This window comes from Phyllopteryx taeniolatus, chromosome 7 (genome assembly GCF_024500385.1).
Source record: "Phyllopteryx taeniolatus isolate TA_2022b chromosome 7, UOR_Ptae_1.2, whole genome shotgun sequence".
NCBI lineage: Eukaryota > Metazoa > Chordata > Actinopteri > Syngnathiformes > Syngnathidae > Phyllopteryx > Phyllopteryx taeniolatus.
Window position 1 is genome coordinate 7,003,922 of NC_084508.1, and position 21,552 is coordinate 7,025,473.

Genomic DNA, 21,552 nt, shown 5'->3' on the forward strand with positions numbered 1-21,552 from the left:
AGAGAAGCTCATCCTGAGCCGTTCGATCCTCATCCTGTGTTACGGCTTCAAGTGGTTGCATTCATTTGCAATCTTAAATCAAGACAATTCACAGATTTCTGTTCTATATTGAGGAGATCTCACCATCGAAAGAAAGCGGACCGACTGACCGACTGACCGTCAGCCGCGCCTTTTTCTACAACAGCAAACCGTCAAGTAGGTTTTTTTCCAACGGCGAGGTGCGGAAGAGGGTCTCGCCCCAAGCTGCTCTGTGAAATTCAGGCTTGTGAACCGCGGCGATGACTGGCAGATCCCCGCAGATGGCGGCGTTGCATCGCTTTTAAATTGAAGATAAACATTAGCCAGGGAATCTCGGCTTGTCGCTCTACGAGAGAGAAATGGTCGGACTGGCTGGAAATGTCCAAATCGGGCCCAATGAGTTCGATTCCCTCCCGTCACCGCTCCGTAACAGATGCGCAGAAGGAACAGCGACATTGCTGAAAGCAAATGAGACTTCCCCCCCAAAAATGGGGATGTCTCAGACGACATAAGTCCGAGAATCCAAGCACAAATATTTTCATTTGGAGCATTTAACAGTATTTGCAGAAAATGAAAAATGGTCAACATACCATTCAAAATAACTGTTTGATCTCCTTTGAATAGGGGGGTTAGGGGGGGGGAGAGAGTTATTGATTGGAGTTTGGTTTTTTTCCCCTCCAGAGGCGTCTGGGCAACAATAAGAAAATGTCCCGTCACGTACGCAGACGGCAATATTTCGCCTCCGAAACGACTCTGACAGAATCGATATCGCTCTCCTGATAATCACGCGGACGGCGCCGGCCGTCTCGGGAGGATGAAAAAGAAGGCAGACGGGTTCCAAGCAGGTCAGCTCGGTGTTTACGTACACAAAGACGGGCTACTTCGCTAACTCCCGCGTGCGCCAGAGAACGAGCTGACCCAAAGATTTGATTCACTCGAAGCTTCAATGAACAACCCTCGATGATGAACGGCGGTCTGTCCTTGAGGTGAGGGGCCTTGCGACTGCTGTACAAACGGCGCTTTCATGAGCCTGCCCTCCTTAAGGATCAATATACAGTGGTACCTCCACTTTTTTTTTTGCCTTGATCCACGTGAGCTTCAGGCTCTCCACGACGGAAGTGACATTTAAAAAAATTAAGAAATGAAGGAAGTAGAACCTCGGTTCCAGTGGCGTTTAGCTAATCTAATATAGCCTGTCGACCATTTCAATCGTTTTATCGAACAAACGCTAAGAAAACCCAAAGGCGTAAAAGGCACCTTCACGCACGAGCTGTGTGTAACCGACGGCCACAAGTCACGGCGAGTCGCTCAACACGCAGACGGGCTAGCATGTTAGCCAGCCAATTTCACGCTCCCATTCACGGACACCCACGGCACTCACCAGGCCCCCGCCTTTTAAAGCCATGCACACCCAAAGTCACCGATACTACAGTAGAATGTGAGGATGGCGACCCCAAGTGGACGCCTCAAATGCACGTCGTCGTGCCCATTTTTATCCGACTACTCAATGAATCGGTAGAATACTCGATTCTGAAACTGTTCAGTAGCTGCTGCCCTACTGTAAATCGTCCTCAGGTGTGAATGTGACTACAAATGGTTTTTTTTTGTTTTGTTTTTTTATTTACATTTGTGTCTATATCGTTGTAACGGCATACTTTTATAGGTTTTATTGTGTTACCCTCGCTTTTCTTTGTTATTTTGCCTCCGCCCGTTGGCCTCAAGAGACTGCGAAACTAATTTCAGGAGTGGAAAAGGGAGATTATCAGATCCGGGCTCTCCGTCTCCAGACAAAGATATCGACGTAGACTTGACTCGGGGAACAAATAGCGTCTCTATGCTCGTTTTCAGCCTGCGTGGCAACTCTCAAGGAGGACGCGAGTCAACCGGCGAGCTGGTAATTATTCCTTATCTGCGACGGGGGAACAAATTTGACAATAGGAAATGCTGAGCGGACGCTCCATAAAACACCAGCGACAAAAGAATGTGCACAGCGTAATCGGCCTCTTTGCCTTTTTAGGGATTCGGCAGGAGACGAAGTGACAAACGTAAATAAGGAGCGAGAAAGAGCGATAAGGGAGGGTCCAGTCAAGGTCTCGGTGCGGATGGATTTGCTCGCGGGCTGCCGACACTGTCGAGCAAAGAATGCGGAATGTTATTCTAAGAAATTGAACTAACCGGGCTCTGTCGGACAACATTGACGCGCTCGGTACAAACTGTGCAGACGTCGTCACGTTTCTATTGGCCTTGTCAAATTTGATGTCAGGCCAAGTCGGAGAGGAAGCTGCGATATGAAGCCAGCAACCTCGACCGACTGGAGAAGAAATGGGATCCGGTGTGAACTGTAGCATTTGATTACAAATGTCTAACTAAAATGTACATTTCGTCAAAAAAGGGGGGGGGAAGGAAGAGAACATCCAATTGACAAAAGTTGGTTTTTCTTGTAATTATTTCTTTTTCATGGAATTTCAATAAACTCAATATTAAAATTCAGGTGTTAAACTTGTATGAAATACAAATTACATGCTAAAAATAAAAATTAAGACATTTATTTTTGTTGAATCAAATTAAAAGCCATTTACTAGGAGTTTAACATTGTTTTTTTCCATTTTAAAAAATACATTGAAATGAGATCTCAGTAGGTCAGAAATGAGTACTGCACTGAAGATAATAATAATCTTAATAATAATAATTTAGCATCCCGTACCTGCGAAGAGTCTTTTTTTTTTTTTTAATATTTACCTCATATTTAATTGTGCCTGTACAGACTGTATTAGAATGTTCTTTGTATATTACTTAACTACTGCATATGTTCAAACGTTCTCCTGACAATTTCCTCACAGTCTGCGGCGAGGCGGACAGCGACATTCAAAGGAGCTGCAGGAATTTCTGGCAAGCGCTGGCAGTTTACTACACGTGGCAACAATCTCCCGTCTTCGTCATATGTCGCGGCTACGGGCCGGGTGGCGAAAACGGAAGCAGACAAACATCCAAGCCTGGCTAACGTTATGCAAAAACACACTTGAAATCTCCCAAACGTATGTTGGAAAATGTGCTAAGGCCGATTAAACCAAGGTCGAACTTTTGAGCCATAATTGACACAAACACATACATATATATATATATATATACATATATATACATATATATATATATATATATATATATACATATATATATATATATATATATATATACATATACATATATACATATATATATATATATATATATATATATACATATATATATATACATATATATATATACATATATATACATATATATATATATATATATATACACATATATATACATATATATATATATATATATATATATATATATATATATATATATATACACATATATATACATATATATATATATATATATATATATTTTATTTTTTTTAATTTTTTATTTTTTTTTTTAAATCCCAAATGGATTTGTACAGGTTACAGTCACATTAATGGTGAAAACAATATTGAAATGATTTCTCTCGGTCAGATTTGTGTCTTTTAATACATTTGTAGCCGTTTTATACCCTCCAGTTGACGGACGGAACGAGGCGAGAGTGGGCTGCGAGCGTCCCCTCCAACACAGAATGTCCTATTGCTGTCAAAAGCCTCGCAGGGAGCTTCAAAGCCACTTTGTTGTGGCCGTTAATGGTGCTGATGATAGCGCACTGGATCCTCTTCTGCGGGTCATGCGGCGCAGCCGAAAGGAAGGAGAAGGTGTGAGGGGGGAAATAAACAAATAAAATAACTGAGCCAAAAACGATCGGAGAAACGAGAAATTAACACAAAGCTGACATTAGAAAAGCGGGATTCTTTTTTTTCTTTCCAGATTTCCCCCCAAAGCACAACGCAAATCCACCTGGCACAGATATACAGAGGTGCCTTGAGATACGAATGTAGTTCTTCCGTGACCGCACTTGTATATCAAACCGTCTTTCCTCATTAGAATGAATGGAAATTCCATTCATCTGTTACAGCCTCCCCCCCCCCCCAAAAAAAGGGTTTTGAATCATGGCGATGGCACCGTATAATATCGTACTTTCAGTCAAGACGAAGATGGCTGGGAACGCCTCCAGCACGCCCACGGCCCTTGTGAGGATAAAGTGGGACAGAAAATGGATGGAGATTCTCAAGATGTTCCTTAATGTGCGCTGTTCCATCAGAATATGTAACTTGGCCACCTGGGGGCAGTATAATGGAATGCAGAAAAGGGATGATGTACATAGAGACGGTCTCAGTGAGCTGCAATAATACTAGTTGTTCTTCGCAGAGGATAAAGAATGTATGCCTGTGAGTACTGTTACACTTTCTGCCCACACGCCTTGTTCCATGGTTTGTGTTCCAATAGCCTTTTGCTTCCAGCGTCATAACACTGCGACACCAGTGCCATTTGTTCGTTTGTCTAGGGTGTTTTGAATTGTTTGTTCGCAATAAGATGAATAATCTTGTCTAAAGCAAATCTATGTGCTTGTTTGAGATAGATACACAATTAGTAATTCTCTTTTTTGACAGTAAACTTCAACTGGGAGTAGCATTAAACACCCTGAAGCCTCTTTTTAGAAGAACTGTTCAATAACAAGGCACTGCTGTACTTTAAACACATTCACTGCCATTGACGGCTTTCGAAGTCAAATATCCAACTGGGAAGGCTGGCAGTGAATGAGTTCAATATTTGCTAGCCACTATTTTCCATAACTTCTGATTTCAAATTAAGTCCAGACATTGTAAATGTCTCTAATCTTAACCCAAAATCAATCAACTTTGACCCGAGTTGAGGGATAATTCGTATTATTGTGGTTGCAGTTTGCAACTGTACTGCATCACACTGAGAGCAGCTTGGAATAATTTGCCTTAATTTCTTCTGGTACTGGGAGTCTCAAAATCCCGTTCAACAATAAATTGCCATCTTTAGTATTGGGCCAGCATTTGGGTAAGTAGGCACTCGGCTCGCTCGCCTTCTGGGCACTACGCGATTAAAGGAGCGCTCGCTCACGACTCATCAAGAACGTCAAAATAGAGAAAATCCATTACTGGTTAGAAGATGAAAAGCCAGGAGGAAAATGTGATTTTTTTGTAATTCTTTTGGCGAGAGCTTTTTGTGTGCTTGCTCTCACAGCAACAACAGGCAACTTTGGTTGCAACGATGAACGGAAAAAGGGAGTCGGTGCCGTTTCCTCGTCTTTCAGCCGACGTTTCTTGACATTTCATAGAACACGACGTCTCACGCCGAACGAGCCGTGTTGCGGCAGAAGGCTGCGGTGGGTTTTTTTTTTTTTTAAATGGAAACGGACAGGTTAGTTAGAGGAGAACGCGTGGATAATTGGGGGAAAAGGTTTGGGCGGGCGAGTGTTGACGGGTACATCACGGCGAGGGCGTCGAGGAAGCGCGGCGTTGACGGGTAAAAAGAGTCCAAATGGGTTGTCCGGTCAGCACTCTTCCACCGTTAAAACTAGACCCGCCACTTTGGCCTCTTTTCCACTGCACAGGTGTCCAAACTATGGCCCGGGGCCATTTGTGGCCCGCCTATTTCAAGAAGAAAAAAAAAAAAGGGTACAGAGCTCAGCGTGAAAAGTGTGCGTGTCAGAAATGTGTAGGGGTTGTGATACCCGCTTCCTACTACACGAATAATAGCAAATCAGTTTTATGCGCAACTTTACTAGACTTGCGAGGATGCAAAGAAAACTATTTAGAACTAAAATACTCATGAAATTTCTCTTCCTAATGCCCTGGTGACATAAAATGACTCCGCTACAGAAGCAAAAAATGGTTTGCTCCTCTTTCTGCTCTGTGTCAAGGTCAGATTCGTGAACATATTACCATAATTCTACTCAAGTAAAAGATGGTCAGCTTACTGGCGATCGCTGTTTTTTTGGGTTCTGAATGTGGAAATGTGTTTCAGCTGCAGGGGCAGAAATGCAAAATCGGGAAAAATCCGAGTTTATATACATCGCCGTTAACAAAAAACTGATGTGGAAGGTTTTCAAAATAACTAAGATAGTTATACTATAGAATTACTTGTTGGATTGGTTTAAGCGTGTTAGGTGTATTAAAGCTGAAGAATGTCCAAGTGGCACTTGCATCCTTCCATTTTGCTACACGAGGCCCTCATAGGAAAAAGTCTGAGCAATCCTGTACTCGTACATCGATCCTCCGCCATTCGCGGCAGGGACCGAGCCCTGCCGCGAATAGTATCCGACGCCTCCCAAAAATAAAGTTTATACGCTTGCCCAGTGAAATGAATGGAAGTGCCATTAATCCATTGGCCTACTACGCTACTGTATTTGAATGTTGGTGGTGGTGGTGATACTTGGAGAGGCAAGTATTTGGCGCAAAAAGTTGGAGAAGCGCTCGATTCGAGCTAGTAGAGTGCTTTGCAGCGTCGTCTTGTCAAACAAACGCCAGCCTGAAGTGGAAATCGTTATTTGGACTGCTGGCGCCCGCTAAACTTGCCACTCGCGCGCTGACACAAACAACTCATTATTTCCAGTTAGATGGGGGAGCCGGGGCGCCTTCGCTCACGTCTTTTCAGAATGCACTCGACGTGCCCGCTGTGAGATTTGCGGCGTCGCGAGTCACCGTGTGACAAGAGGCTTGACAGATGCCTGACACAGTGCCGAGCCGTGCGGATGCGCGACATGAGCGGAGCACAAAATCGGCATCGCCGACGTGCCGGCTTGCGTGCCGCAGAGCAGCGAAGACGAAAATCGGTGCAAAGGTTCATCGGAGCGTGCCGTGATGGAGGAGGCCTTACAGAGACGGCTTGTTACCTCCGCCAAGCACAAAAGCAGCATGGACGATCCATTCCAGACACACCCGCAATTGGTGAAAGCATGTGATATAGACACCAAATGATTTTTTTTTTTGGTATAGTTTTACCCCTTCCATACACTTTAAACACAAAATTAATCTAGAGGGGGGCGGGGGGGGAATAAATAAAATAAAAAGAAATGAATTAAAAAAATATCTAATAATAATCATTGAAAAACACCAAGTATTCCTTAGCGTCTGTTCACACTCTCTCACTGTCAAAAAGTAGAAAGTATGATATAACATCACTTGGAGGCAATGAAGCCTCAAGCTTCAAGCTGTTTTTCTCTTGCGCTTTATGGAAAGCTGACATGAAACTAAACCAATCTAATTTCATCTAACGAAAGTCTTAGCTTAATGCTAAGATACAATGTGAAAGGATATAAACAGGCTAACAAAAATGTGAATGTGTTATGGTAATTATGAACCTTCAAACAACTGCTATTTGGTTAAAGTAGACAATTTCGTCTAACAAAAAATGTTGCTATCTTAATGTGAACATATACTGAACAAAAATATGTGATGTTCCCATTTCTCTTGAGATTTTTGCATGTACACAAATCTTTGTCAATATCCGAACATAATCCATTGATCTCACAGGCGTGGCATATCAAGATGCTGATGAAACAGCACGATTCTTGCAGATGTGTACCTTAGGCTGCCCACAATAGAAGGCCAAACAAAAACGTGCTGTTCGACTGTACTCGGATGGGGTCAGAAAAAGAGAGAGAGAGAGAGAGAGAGAGAGAGAGACTGGTCACGGAACAAATTCAACTTGTAAGTAAAGGTAGCACTGTATTTGTCGTGAAATTAAATAATAATAGCCCCAATCCGCAGCACTTTAAAGCAGCCTCATTTTCAATCATTTCCACCCTTCGTGGGAAGCCTGTCATCATGCCCCCCCCCCCCAAACACATTTGAGAGAAGAAAGTCAAAAGGGGGCGCCCCGCCTGAGCTCGAGTGCTGAATGTCGCACAGGCAAGCGAGCGCAGCCGACACGCACTCAGCCGCAGTCGAGCCGAGAGGTGAAGCGCATTGACATGCAAATACAAATTAGGGCCCCCCCCCCCCGTCCCCCCTCTTTACTGCGGGGATGCTCGCGAGCGGCGGCGGCGGCGGCCCAATGCAGAAAAGCCGTCACCGAGGACGCGTCAATCAGCGCCTCTCATTGTGGCCGCAAGCCTTTGGAAGCGCCACTTCCGCGTGCACAGTATCAATGATCTCCTTTTTTTTTTTGCCAGCTCTTTGTGAGAGCTTTTGCAACTCTTCATTTTGAATGAAAGTCCTCGTAATGAATTGGACTTGGACACAAGGGTACCTAGCGTATGCATACATTTCCCAATTCCCCATCATCATCATCAAGATGCATCAGGCAAAATGTGTGCCACGTGGAGACTATGCATTGACAGGAGAACATTTGAAGTCTATGAAAATGGTGCATTAAACATGACAACTTTATTGAGCTCAGGCACATATTTTACATGGGGAAAAATCTCACCGCACACCACCTAACATCAATGTCAAGTATACTGTGCTACCCATCGCTCACATGATTTGCATTTGATTGTGTTTTTGGTGTCTTTTTTTGTATATTTGAGCTAGCTCGCAAGCAGCAGTTCGGCAAATGGTAAACGATTCTTGCCATTCCCAGTTGACGGTGACTGCAACACGGGGAGAATTCCGTGTAGATCAGCAAACCACCCAGCTCACCGGCTTAGTGCTAACACACAATGCAAAACGCCATAGATGGGCTAACGAAACTAGCATCGATGATGCGGTACTCATAAACCTTTAAACAACTCTTATTAGAACGCAAGTGGTAGCAATAGACACAGGCATATATTTTGAAAAACACAAGACATTTTAACATATCGTATCATGTTGCGTCACATCTTCCCAAACTCCTTTTCAAAGGTCTTAGAGCCGTCAGTGATGCAATAAATAAGGCGGAAATGAATCGGTGCGCATTTTACCTTCGTGGCTGACCAGTTCCTTCCACACCAAAGCATTATAGCCATCCATTTTTTTTGTTTGTTTGTTTTTGTTTTTTTTACAAAAACTGGCTGACTGAAATGTAGCCAACCTCAAATTTCACAAAATAAAACATCCAAAATGTCAATGCTGAGGAGACAATGTCGCACGGCTCCTGAAAGAGTGAGGAAGAAAAACAAAACGATTAAATTGACCATATTTGGACATACAGTTTCCACCCAACTGAGACGATGTTTTGTAACTACAAACTTAAGTATTTGATTGGAGAATCTTTTTAAATTGAAGAACAAAAACATGAATATTGAGTTATTTACTCATCCCTCCAATCCAACCCACTGAAAAACCCTAGACCGCATTTCAAATCAAATCAGTGAATCGTTTGATTATTATGCGCAAACATATTTTCCCCAACTATATTTAAGTTTTCTACTGAGAGCCAACATTCAATCTTGTAAAAATCCTTTCGATACACTAGCGGTGACATCATACAAAAAAAAAAAAAAAATTCAACTCGTGAACAGCTAGCCCACAGCTGTCAAACTGGTGGTCCGGGGGCCAGAGCCGGCCCGCCACTTCATTTTATGTGGCCCGCAAATCAAAGTAATTGTGTTGGGGTGTAATACCAATCCCCCTTTGAAAAGAAATGTAATAGTTGAAAAAAAGGTTTTTACGGGCTTCTGATTTCAAAACTGGTTATTCATCAATGTGTTGTGTATACTGTATGTCGTTACAGTACATGAGGTAATCCTTCATTTATTTGGGTTGGGAGTCCTAACTACGAGTTTCACACCCCTGATCTCGCGCTTCACTAGAAGTACCAGTAGCACACAGATGTCAACTGGTGCCCGGTTTTGCCTCTCGGGGTCCATGTTCTTCGGTCCTCACAATTGAGCGCACGAGTTGGATGTCGAATCAACGCGCCAACGGTTCAGCCTTTATTTGATGTACTAGTACGCTTTGTCGTCACAAGTCGGACAACTCCGTGTTACTTGAGGACCTCCCATCCGCAACACGGCCAATGAGCTGGAATTTTTTTTTTTGGGGGGCCGACTGACTTCCTGCCGGGTCACCGATCGCGTTAAGATGTTAATTGCATCACAAGCGCAAAAGACGCGGTCGCCTGGCAGCGTACTTTTGGCCAACTTGGAGCCTGGTGAGGCTCCAAGAGACAGAACAGCACTACAAGGGAACAATTCTGTCAATGAGAACATTCTCATTTCATTTTAACAGCTTCTCCGTGACCATAAAAACCCAGGTCGGAGCCATTTGTATTGTACGCCCCCCGAGAAATGAATCAGCTATAAAACAGCAGCACAACGGCGGCTTAGCCCACGCCGGGTGAGGCGGTGGGGATAATTCTGCAAGTGCGTGACCAGCAACGTCGCTCTGCGTCGTTAACCAGGCGCTATTAGTCATCTGGCCATCGTAGCAGCCTAGCGTGGGAAATAAACCAGAGAAGATGCACAAAAAGAGATGGTAAGTGTTGCTATTTATAGAATGTCGGGGGGGGAAATGAAAATAATTGCGGCATAGCTGTTTAAAATGCTGCCCCAGGCTTTTATATTTATGGTAGCTTGTTACTCTAAGCCCCGTTTCCACAGAGCAGGGCAATTATGAACAACATGTAGCACTTTTGGGCACCAGTCCATTGAGATGCCAACCGCAGTGGTCAGACGAGGCGAGACGCTGCAGTCCGTCGTTTGATTCAGCAACGGGTTAAAAGATGGATTTGCGCTTTAGTTGCCTCTGACGGTGTGGGAGAGGGAAGTTTGAAGTGATGGAATAGGAAGTGTCAGTGGAAGAGGCGAACAAACATTACTGAGTTATGAAAACTAAGTCGATCGCTCCAATAATGATGGGAAGCCAGCCACCGCATGATTACATTTTGTTGGATGTAACTCATCCCGAGTCCGTGGTTTTGGATGTTTCTGCCCGTCCTGCGTGACATCGTGTTTCAAACTGCCCTGGGAGAGCACATCCCAAAAAACTGCCCTGGGAGAGGCCATCACCAATTGTCGCCATGCGCCGAAATGACCCAGATGCAAGAAAAGGCAGAGTTGACAAGAGTTTTGTGAGGTCTCCTCCTCGTGACCGTAGATCATTCAGAAGCTACGAAATTGCATTGCTGAATAGACGACATGTAGCGCTAATTTTTCTTTCAGGCATTTCATAAATGTTGCCTTTCAAGACTTGGTATTTAAAGTCACAAAATCCGCCGCCATAATTCGTCTCAGGCTTGATCGAATGAGCCGCAAGCTGCATTTTGGCACGTTTGGCAGACGCAATGGCGAAACGCGCATCGGCGACTGTGGCTCTCCTTGACGTTACGTGGCTGAAACGCGCAAGTAGCTCAGGGTGTCGGCGCCACGCCACGGTCGGGAATGCTTCGGAACGTTGGCCCCTCATTAGTCTCCTGCTTCCAAGCCGAGGCTGACCTGTCACAGAGGCTTCACCCGTGTGAAAGTGGGGGCCGCTGGGAGATCAAACGGGCCCTATGACATGCACGAGGACGGAGCCCCTGCGGGTGGAAAGGAAAGCCCTGTTTAGCACAGGGAAGAAATTCCAGACTCCACCGTAGTTGGTGAATATCTACGGTGTAAACAATATCAAACAAACTTTTGATATATGTGCCACCGCTAATCAAAATACGGTATTCTAGTTAATATTGCATTGGTGCAATAACAATTCAACAGAATGATTCATCCGTCGCCGCCCATCGATATGAGATAAAAATGTTCATTAAAAACTAGGATGGTACCTTAAGTCACATTGTAATATTTTTTTTTTTTAATTAGAAATAAATCTTAATATCCTTTAATTAAATTTTGAAAATAAAAAAGGCAATAAATTAGCTGTCACCTTTTGAAAAATGTTCAAAAATAGTGTGATTTTTTTTTTTTTTTTTTTTACAATTTTAAAATATTGTCCAACAAATTTTCATTCTTATTTTCTTTAATAGCATTTTTTTTAACTCGTTCAATATAAACATTTACATTTTTTTAATATAAAAAAATATATATTTTTTCAAAGCTGTATGAGAGCTGGCCGTTTGGTTTGGTTTTATTTTGTGGTTCTATTGCAATAGAACAGCGGGGGGGGAGGGAGGTCTTGGTGACCCCTAACCGTTTGGGCAACACCTTGGAGTAGATAAAAAAATAAATAAATAATCATAAAAAATCCTTGACAGAGTGCCCCCTGGAAGGCATCATGGCCTTGAGAGTGAGATGTAGCATGTGTGTGCGTTGTGTGTGAGAAAGGCCTTGCAGGGTCACAGGTGTTTATCCTGCTGCTATGGCAACGCTATCGGTCGAGCCTGGGGGCAAATGACGACAATCAACAGCATGTGGGAGAGCACGGTGTCACGAGTCACAAACGCACCCTGTCGTGCATTGGTGTTGATGTCTGCCTTTAAGGGGCGTGGCCTCATGAGCGAGGTCAGGAGTTCTGACTCCAGCTCGGGTCGGCCGTCTGGGCCACGGCTCCTTGTGAGTGTTTTCATTTTGTGGTTGGATGTCACGTTCAACACAAGATGGCACCAAAACCCTAAAAGTAGTATTTGGTAACAAGGGAGCGCGTTGAATTGATACAAGTAACATCTCCCGTTTGGGGGAGGGGCTAAGTTTAGCCTGGGTTGTTAGTGGAAGTTAGGGAGAGTCATTGCCACATGTGCACGCGCACATTTTTTATTAAACTCAAATCATCTTTACGACGTTTATTTTTAAGCGGAATGTTGTAAGATGGGTTTTAAGTTATATTCAACTTTTTTTTGGTGGGGTGGGGCGTCGTCAATGACTTGCGGTTTTTCGTTCGTCACAGAAGGGCTCAGTCCCGGTTTACAGTCCTGCATCATGCCGAGAGCAGTTTCTAATATTTTGCCCCCCAAAAAATAAATCACTACAAATTTTAAAAAGAACCAAGCTGCCCTTCTACAAGCACAATAATAAACATCTCGTGATAGGAATACCTCGCCGACAGTGTCGATCAAACCTGATTATTATCTTTGCGAAGGCATTCCCAAATAGCCGTCCACCCCCCCAAGCGGCTGGCCTAACCCTCAATCATCGGGTCCTTTCCGTTTCACCACCTCTCACTCCCAGCACCACATGCTAAGTGGGAACATTGTTATGCTCAATTTGTCCCATTCAGAGTCCCAGTGGACAGGGACCACACTGCCTGAGAGGCCTTGACATCGAGGCCCGGGGGGGGGGGGGGGGGGGGGGGGCCCAACGAACAGAGAGGGGAACGGCTGAAGGTGGGAAAGAGAAGTTCTTCTGCCGCACATTCTCAGTGTTTTGTTTTTAACTCCTCCAAGCTCCAGATCTAGTTGTTGAGTGAATATGTGCTTGCGAGTATTGTTGTATGCGCTGTTTGTAAGTAGCTATAAGTCCGCTAGCTTAATGCTCATGCTATGACAAAAAGAGTTTCTATTTCATTTTGTCATGACTACCTTTTTAAAAAGTCAAATAATTTAGAGCAGTGATTCTCAAAATGTACAAAATGTTATGACCAAAACCTCCGTGAATACTCAGGCCTACTATGCTACTGTATTTTAATGTTGGTCACGATGGTGGTACTCGGAGAGCCAAGTATTTTTTTTAAGGTGGTGCTTGGTGTAAAGAGTTGAAGAACCACTGATTTAGAGCATTTAAAAAAAAAATGTCTTTGTTTTTTTTGTGTCGAGCCTGGAAAACATTTGTGGAATTTGGATGGTTTCAATGGGAAAAGATGATTTCAGATAAGAGTAGTTTGAAAGCAGACCTTGTGTTCCTCTCTCGCTATCAAAGTGATGCTGTGAGACAAAAAGGTTTCTGTGGGGGGGGGGGGGCCAGTTGCATAAGGCAGATGACACGTCTGTGTACACTTTATGAGCTCACCTCAGGAGAAATCAGGTTTTGTTTGACGGGACTGCCTTTTGACTGATTTTATACAATCGTAGCTCTCATGACTCTCAAAGCGGTTGTCCTGTATCTTTAAACCGTTAGCATCAAGCTAGCTAACAGATATACAGCTCGAAGCACTTGGCACTCTTATTTGGAGAACTGGCGAGCGAGTCTTCCTTTGCTCAAAGTGACGTTATGGAGTAGTCTCCAATTTCTCGACATTGAGAGCGAGAACTGGTGCTAAGGAACACTTCAAAAGGCGTTCACTGTTGTGATGGAACACGTGAAGGGAGAGGAAACGAGAGAGAGAGAGGGGGAGAGGGGGAGAGGGGCGGCGCTTGCCAAGAAAGGCAAAGAAAGAAGGAAGCCGAGGTGGCAGCTTTAAAAACAAGAACGCCGCAGTGTGCAGCACTCGGCGGAATTGACTAAACTCAGCTCCTCCCCGGCAGACAAAGATCCGAGTCTCTCGGTCGCTTCAACATACTTCCTTGGCACCAATTACCGCTTCGCTATTGGCACCATCTGATCGCGTGGTACAGAAAGAACCCAAAAATACGGCGTGAGCGAGGGGGTTCACTGTACTTGTTGCGCCCCAATACTTTGGACTTTGGCCCAAACGCAGCAAAAACAGAAGACCGTCAAGCGGTCGTTTGTCGGAAAGAGAACGTTTCCCTCTCTGCGACTCCTTTGCCAAGGAGGAGAAAAAGCAAGGCCTGTTTTCTTTGCTTACCTCAAGCGTTATGGCCAATTTCTATCGCATTCATTTGACTTACGGTGCAAGAAATGCTGACAGTAGGACTCGGGGATTATGCGCAGCGAAAGCCGCTACTCATTCCGGATGCTGTATGCTACGGCGAAGAGAAGTGTCTATTTTGGAGGGGGCTGAAAAGCTAATATGTTTGGAGAACGGAAAGCTGCAAAGTGGACTAATATGAGGTAGCGCGGAGGCAAAGTCAAATCAATAAAAGGCCCTCAAGGGAGCTTGCTTAAGCCGGCCAACATTTACAAGAACATGGAAACGCACCGCAGGTACGCCGCCACGTTCGTCCGGGACAGAACGCTTGTCGGAGTACGCCGGAGCGGTCCCGAGCCCGCGGATGCCCAATACGGATTACGTCCTCGTGCCAAAACCCCTGCTTTTGTGGCACACACCGTACGGTACAACGTTTGCGCCACGGCAGAGGGTGCCGGGCAACTGTCGGCGGCCAAAAAGAACACGGCGGTGCCCGGGTCCCACTGCTGAGGCGCACGTGGCTTCGGCACGTAAGACCCAAGCAACGGCAACGCAGAGACGGACTTCATAACCATACTCGCAGGCTTGTAGTCTTTATCCTGTGCGCACACAACAAATGAATCAATCAATCAAAATATTACTGCAGCTTTCTGAGTCATTTACAGTAGTTGTGAAACTCTTCTTCGTTTGTGTCGCATGACTGTATTGTACTGCCCCCTGGTGGCCAAGTCACACACACCAGAAGAAACTGCTATTAATGAATCCTTACAGGATTACAAGAAACAAAGAATACTATGGTACCTTGATTCATTTCATTCTGTCACGAAGCTTGTAAAATGTACTTGCACAACAAATCCATTTTCCAGCAAAAATGCCATTTATCTGTTCCAGCCCCCTCCCCAAAAAAAAAAAAAAAAAATTTCATTTTTGTGACGTTCTACTGAAGAAAATATCACATTAAAAAAAGAGAATGCTAACAAATGAACCGGTTTCATCACGTATAATTACTGTGCGTATTGTGTTGGATGTGTGAGTGATGTCAGGGTATAATCAAAGACCGTGATCTTAATACTAGCACAGAAAGGCCATAGATGGGCTATTAGAAATTAGCACAGACTTTGCAGTCCTTATCAACCTTAACACAACTGCAACTTTACCACAGATGGCGCAGCAACACATATAACATGTAATGTGAAGCACCGTTGACGGGCTAGCAGAAAATGTTACGGTTCAAAAAACGGCTACTTTAGCACTCATGGACCACATCCTGTACGACAATACGCACAGGCCTACATCCTTTCGACACCGAATATTACTGGTTGGGGACCTTCTCTGCATCTTCTTCTTGCTTCTGAATTACACTGCATCTCTTCCTGTAAAGCTCAGTGCTGCCTGGCATGTTGTGGCCCAACATGGTACTACACCACTCTAAATTCAGACTCGGCCTGTATACTGTATATAAAAAAAACGAAAAAAAACCCTCAAAAACCATCGTTTAAAAACCTGCCAGCTAGCGGCGCTTCGCTGTACACACACACAGCTACAAATGACCGAGGAATCGCGGGATGCGTCACGGGAATACATGCGAGGGGACGTGCTGCAGAGCTCCTCAAATTAGCCAACTTTCCAATAAAGCACTGGGCAGCGCTCAGGCCGGATTAGCCAAGCTCCGCTGAGCGCTTTGTTGAGCTTTGCGAGGAGAAGCGCAGGGGACAAGGCCAAATCCCGCCAAAAACTGTCATAAGTACTGGGACCTTGGAAGATTGCAAGCCCGCACGGAGCAAAAACCCGGTCGCAGTCCCCTAGTTATCTCATTTAGACGAAAACATGGCCTGGAATTAGTCTCTCTCTCTCTCTCTCTCTCTCTCAACCGCCCAGTACGCCGTGCCTTCAATCGCTCTTCATAGACTCTTGCCCACCACCGACTGACTTCATATGGCTGCACGAGCGCAGCCTACGGGGTTCAGGGTTATTTGTGCATTTCCTGTGACCAATAAACACGCTCATGCAAACGACAAACTCCTAACTTTCAGATGTCTCGGGGCTCCAAACTTGTTCAGTGAAGCCGTGGTTCCCAACCACCGATTTGCGGGCCCACAAAAAAAATCTTTTCTCCATCGTCAGTGCCTGAAAGAGGTTTTACAGTGGCACCTTGACTTCGTTTGAAGCTAGTAACACAGTGTAATTGTATAGCAACTCAACGTTCCCCATTGAAATGAGTTCAACTGCCATTGATCCATTACAGCACCCCACAAATATGTATTACGCAGTTCCAAGAAAAGGAAAAAATGCACTGCATTGTAGAAAAAACAAAAAATCTGGGGGGGACTAATTTTATCAAGTGTAATTAATGCACATGCATGTAACTTTAAGGGGCGTGGCCTAGTGAGTGACTTGAGTTGGCCGGTTGGTCTGCGTGAGAGCGTCTTGGTGGGAGTTGTGGCCTACAGCAGCTCTTTGGGGCAGCTGTCGCTTCGTTGTTAGAGCAGGTCAGGAAACAAATACAGTCACTATAAAGAAATAAACCGTCTTTATCAAGTGTATTTACTGGACGCACTCATAGTTGTGGTTTGGTTTTTTTTTCTTTTTAACTTCACTCGAGCGCTGGAGTAGCTAAAGTTCCCACGTAACTAAAATTGCCAGGCAACATGAAAGGATGAGTAGCTTCAAATTCTTTTCGGTCAATTATGCAGTTAGTTAAGTTACGCTTTACAATTGTACGACAGGATGTACAAATATGTCTGTCGAGCTAGCTCGCCATCTGTCTAGCTGAGATTCAATTGACTGACATCCTAAAATAGTAAAAAGAAAAAACAAAAACAAAAAAAACAAAAAAAAAGACTAAGACTGCAGCCGAGACCGATTGACGCATTGCAAGCAGCAGAATGGTCGTTTTTAGTCGGTGTCATTCCCTTGGCCGAGTCTACTTCCTGGCTCGCTCACACTCGGGCTCAGTCCCCTTTGGGGACTCGACTTACTCTGCTCGTCTCCCCTTTTCCGGTTCACAGATTTCAGGGCTGGACAAAAGGCAGTGGATGAAAAGCCATTTGAATTTGAAACGGGGGAGATGAGGAGCTAGTTTAAAGTGGCCCCGAAAAGTGCAGTAATCTAAACCATTTATCAAATAACTTGATTTTTTTTTTTTTAAAGTTTGAGGAAAATCTCGGCCTCAAAGCTTCGCAGGGATCTTTTGTTTGTTTGTTTGTCTTCCCCCACACAGGATTAACGCTACAGCAAACTCGCGCACCACTCGGTGACTCCGTGTTGGCGCGATGGCAGCGAGCCGTTTTTTCGGGGTTTTTTTTTTTAAAGTAATGAATTGATTTTCCCAAAAATGTTACAAATGCAAAATGTTCACAGTTGGGAACATGTCACACTTTCAAAAGAAGTGAAATATGTCGACATGAGCACAGCTACAAATCAGTAACGCAACATATCGACGTTAGCTAATTTAATCTAGCCTACCACCGCTTTATTGATCAAGCGGTAACAAAAGAAGGAAACTGCTAATGCTGTACATTTTTACGCCACGAACTGGCTAACAGCAAACGCTGCTCTCATTCGCTGTTGCACACGCCACTCGCCGGGCCAGGCCCCGCCTTTTAACGCCACAGATACGACAGGGTAGAACGTGACAATGGTGACCTCGAGTGGACAAAAATAATACCTGCACCTCACGTGCATATTTGGAATTGGTATTGTTTAATAATGCCAAAACTATTTTTTTTACTCAATTAATCGTTGCGATAATCGGCAGACTACTCAATTCTGGAAATATCCATGTAATCATTTAACATACAGTGAATAGTCACATTATATACAGAAAAACAATCAATTAGTTTCTGATGTCGAGTGTGGATGCGCACACACTTTCTATTTCCAGTAGCCAACATCAGCAGTGACACACGATCTTTCCAGTATCAAGTCACCTTTGCAGAAAGCAGTGAAAGGTGTGACTAGTTGCTGCATGCTTTGAATGGGGTGAAGTAGCTCCATCTGGTGGACAAGTATGCGAAAGCCAGTCCGGTCGTCGAAATTGAAATGTATCCATTAGTTCATGTTAAGATAAATGTTCGATGAGAAATGGCCTTTTCGTTTTATGATTGCTGGGAACAAATTGTTTTTTCGCATGGTTATTCCAATTTAGTGTGATTTAAGGATGATGAAAAGAAGGCAGATGACAGTTCTAAAAATGTCCAAAAAAAAATTACAAAAATGAAATCTCCTCCCAATGGCACAACATGACAAGCGCATGTGTTCAAGAGGAAACATTACACTTTAGTATTGACTTCAATGCATCCCTGTCATGAAATGTCAGATATGCACGAGTCTTGAAAAGGCCCATCCTAAAATGAAAACATCTGATGCAACAAATGTTGATTGTGCTATTTATGGCCATTTTAATAACAGTTCCCCTGAGGTTTGATTTGTCGTGGTTTTCGATTCGCGTGAAATATCGGACGGTTCCCAGGCTACGGGATCTAGTCGACACTGGCAAAGTCCCATTTTGATGCTCCAGCTCTTTGCGGGTGCAGTTGGACAATGCGGGTGTGCCTAATGTAGCGTCCGGTGAGTGTGCAGCAGTGCAGGATGGGAAATGGGAAGGGGTGGCACAAAGGCGCCCGCCCGGGAGGCCAGCGGTGGGCATTGACGGGCACTGACAACCAGCAGACTTCTCGACCGGGTCCAACTCCAGCGCGATGTCTTGCAAGTTCCCCAGCATTCATTTGAACGGTTTTAATGAGCATATTGCATAATACATATGGGGGGGGGGGGGGGGGGGGGGGGGCAAGCACTGCAGGTTAAATCCCAAACGTCTCAATTAAAAAAAAAAAACTTGGCTGACTGAGGCGGCTTTAATGTTAATCTCCGCTGCCGTGACAATTGCATGAATTAATCAATTCCTTTATGGGTTTTCCACTGGCACAGTAAAGAGTCCGGCGACAGAATCCGGACTCGATTCGTGCGTGGCTGCGAGCTACGCAGTAAGAAATTGAAGGGACAACAAATTATCAGTATAATAATAATAATAATAGGCAGGAGGACACAGGGCAGTAATGATATTGCACATTCAAATCGAGACGCATAAACACTGCCGAATTTGGAGCGCGGCACGCCGAACAGTTCGTCTGGCTTACCTCGACTCATCTGAAGTGGAGGCAAATGTTGGGAGTTGCTGTGAGGAGGTTTTCCGCGTTGTTCCAAACAAAATCCCTGCGATCGCCAAGGGAGTTCGCCTCCAAACTCCTCCTCCCCGTCGCACCTGTCTATGCCCAGCGTGGAGCCCGCACGCCGGCCTGACATCCACCGCGGGGGGGGCGGGGGGGGCGGAGGGCTGTGAGCGTGTCCGTGGTTGGTCCCCCCTCCTCTTTCCCAGACTTCACCGCCACCTGTCCCCCGGTCCAAAGCCCAACGCACAAAAGAGTCTATGTAACGCGGTGACACATGGCCGGCTACACGCGCGCGCCTTGGGAGGACGGAGGGTCTACCCCGACTCAAGTGTCCGGAGGGGGGCAGCTGCAACCAAATTGTATCCGCTCGTTCGGTTCTCGATGCTGTCCGAGGCTCGCTTGCAGTTGAGTCGCACACACTCTCCGTCTTTCTCTCTGCGCCGAGTGAGTGAACGCGGCCGGCCGCCCCTCGTCGGCTCATTCAAATGAGCTCCAGCTGGGCTTGTTCGAAGCGGGGGCGAGGGGGGCGAGGGGGGGGCGAGGGGGGAGCCTCGACCCTCCCTCCTTCCCTCCCTCTCTCGCTCGCTCGCTCGCCGGCTCCGCTGGAGACTTGGGAAGCAGACCCGATGGTGCCAAAACCTGAAGTAGAATCGCGCACGCACTGGAATGGAAGAAATTAATTGTTAATTAAGCACAGCTGGAGGGGGGCGCATCTGCACTAACCTGGGTGCAGATGCTCGGCTGAAATGAAGACGAAAAGTACTGCTTCAACTTCTTTAAGAGCAAGTTTAAAAACATAAATCCAAATAGATGTCGTTAATTCGTCCCAGAACGGTTAAGAAACTTAAGACTGGGATTTCCACGCACCGCAACTCTGGTAAAAAAAAAAAAAAATCAATCAATCAATAAATACAAATAAATAATACTAATAATAAAAAGTATAAAAGTCCAAATGATGTTCTTCATCGCATAATGTCCGAGGTCAAGCTTTTTATACCAAGTACCACTTCCAAAAAATACTTAGCGTAGTGGGCCCAGGTGTTTGCTTAATATAAGAAGATGGGGAGGGGGGGGGGGATACTTAAGTAGTGATTCAATTAAAAGCTACGGAAGCGTATTGCATTCACTTGGATTAAAAAATAATAAGAATAATAAGAATTTTTTTGGAGGGCTTTGTTTTTTTGGAATATTTTTCTGACTAATTATTTTTCTCACCTTTTCCGTTTCATCACTATTTTTTTCCCCCTGTTTTTCTGACAAATTTTTTTCTAATGACTAATAACAATACCATCTATGTGACTCAAAGACGGGAATATCTTATATCAATATAAAACTTGACCAAACTAAATAAGCCGGTCACGTTGCTTACTACGGAGTCCGCAAAGAGTCACTTGCGGTTCGCAGGTGCTCGCGTGAGTTCCATGTGTCCCGATGACGCGGGAAAACATTAGCCAGGAAAGCAGAAAAAAATAGTCAGGAAACAGAGGGGGGAATTAGACGTAAAAAGTGAGACAAATAATGAGACAGAAAAACAAAATAAATACTCAGAAATATTCCCAAAAACAAAGCCCTCAAAAAAATGACTCAGAAAAACAGTTGTTGTTGGGGTTTTTTCAATCCAAGTGAATGCAATACGCTTCTGTCAAAAGGTTAGCACAAAACATTTAAAAGAAAACAGTTCTTAAAGATGAAATGCAAATGTATTGAACTATTAAAGACAACTGAACTGTACTTAGGTAGTGTTTCTTTTGCATACCACTAGAGGGAGCTCGATTACCCCTCGTGGTACCCTTACCAGACTTTGCAAATCATTGGCCAAAGTCATTTGTAACTTACTGTTACATTAGCAATACAAAATAGCAATGTACTTGCTAAAATACATGTTTTTTTTTTTGTTTTGTTTTTTATTCTATTTTTTTTTTTCATCGGCCAAC

The 21,552-nt window shown here is 44.5% G+C and overlaps 1 protein-coding gene across 3 annotated transcripts in view; it reads right to left on the reverse strand.

Moving 5' to 3' along the window:
* LOC133480497 (nuclear receptor ROR-beta-like) overlaps positions 1-20,239 on the reverse strand; it is a 180,165-nt gene extending 159,926 nt beyond the window's left edge. For 2 of the 3 annotated variants that reach the window (XM_061778616.1, XM_061778615.1), the window contains exon 1: positions 19,586-20,164. The gene's annotated coding sequence lies outside the window, so the exon portion shown is untranslated. Of the gene's footprint in view, positions 1-19,585 lie in introns of all 3 variants that reach the window. The other variant, XM_061778618.1, reaches the window with a different exon arrangement.
* Positions 20,240-21,552: the final 1,313 nt, after the last annotated feature.